This window comes from Nanorana parkeri, unplaced genomic scaffold, assembly GCF_000935625.1.
Source record: "Nanorana parkeri isolate BGI_ZX_2015 unplaced genomic scaffold, ASM93562v1 scaffold1349, whole genome shotgun sequence".
NCBI lineage: Eukaryota > Metazoa > Chordata > Amphibia > Anura > Dicroglossidae > Nanorana > Nanorana parkeri.
Genome location: NW_017307617.1, coordinates 439,246 through 440,363, shown reverse-complemented (window position 1 = coordinate 440,363; position 1,118 = coordinate 439,246).

Sequence of the window (1,118 nt, the reverse complement as noted above, 5' to 3'; positions counted from 1 at the left end):
TGTGCGTGTTTTGTTTGGGGGGGGGGGGGGAGGGGGAGGCGGAGCCCGACTTCAAATTCCCATCTTGTTACATCTCAAAATATGAAATCTGTCGCCGCAGCTCGGCGTTTCATGTTTTTCACGCCTCCCCGTAGTATAAAATGTTATTTTCCGCCCGCGGTTTTATCAAGATGAAAAGATCGTTATCTGTGCAGAAAATAAATAAAAAACGGTCGGGCGCGATCTACCTGCGGGCCGTCACCCGCTCTTCTTGACACCTGAAAAATAATTAAAGCGCGATCCAGCGGAGAAAACGGCGCGTTTAGCGCAACGTCATTTGGTGACAATGGAACTTAAAAGCAACATTACTTTTTCTTTTTTTTTTTTGACGCCTTTCACAGTTTTGACCTTTTGTGATGGTAATTTTCCCGTCGCTGTGTACGCTTTGGTGTCCATTAAAAGCCGACCGGCGCCGGAACACAAAGGAGGGAACTTTTTTTTCCTTTGTTGAGAAGCATACGCTTGATATTTTCTTCCCGGAGAACCATTATTAACGACGCTCTTTGTGTGAAACTAAATACAATGCCGCTTATTCAAATTTATTCATAGAGTAAAATGCAATTACCGAGCGAAATCAATGCGGCTTTTCTAAATGGCGAGCGCGGACGAGTCTCAAATGCAGCCGCTTGCCGAAAAAAAATAAAAAGAGGGGCTACTCCGGCTCTAAAAGTCATTTGGACTGCGGACCGAGCTAAAGGGGGACTCAGATATTTTGATATTACTGACCATAATGTCCGGGATAATAACAATGATGAAACCTACAGTTCACTGTCAATTTTGTTGCTTGTGATGACAAATGTGAGGCGGTAATAAAGCCAGAGGGGTTGGCATGTCCAGACGAAGGGTCTAGGTCTGTGTGTTCGCTCCTCCGGATCGGTACAAAGGGGGGGGTATATGTGGTATGGTGTGGCAATCCCACTGTAGAATTTGGTGTTCTGATCACCCAGGACTCTCAGCCAGAGGGGCTGTGAGGGGTCAGGAAGCGAGGGATTGCCTGGATTCTGCTTCAGATCCCGGAACTGGGAGGTTTCAAAGTGACAGGTGTGCACAACCCTTAAAGGAGAACTATGAGGGGGGTG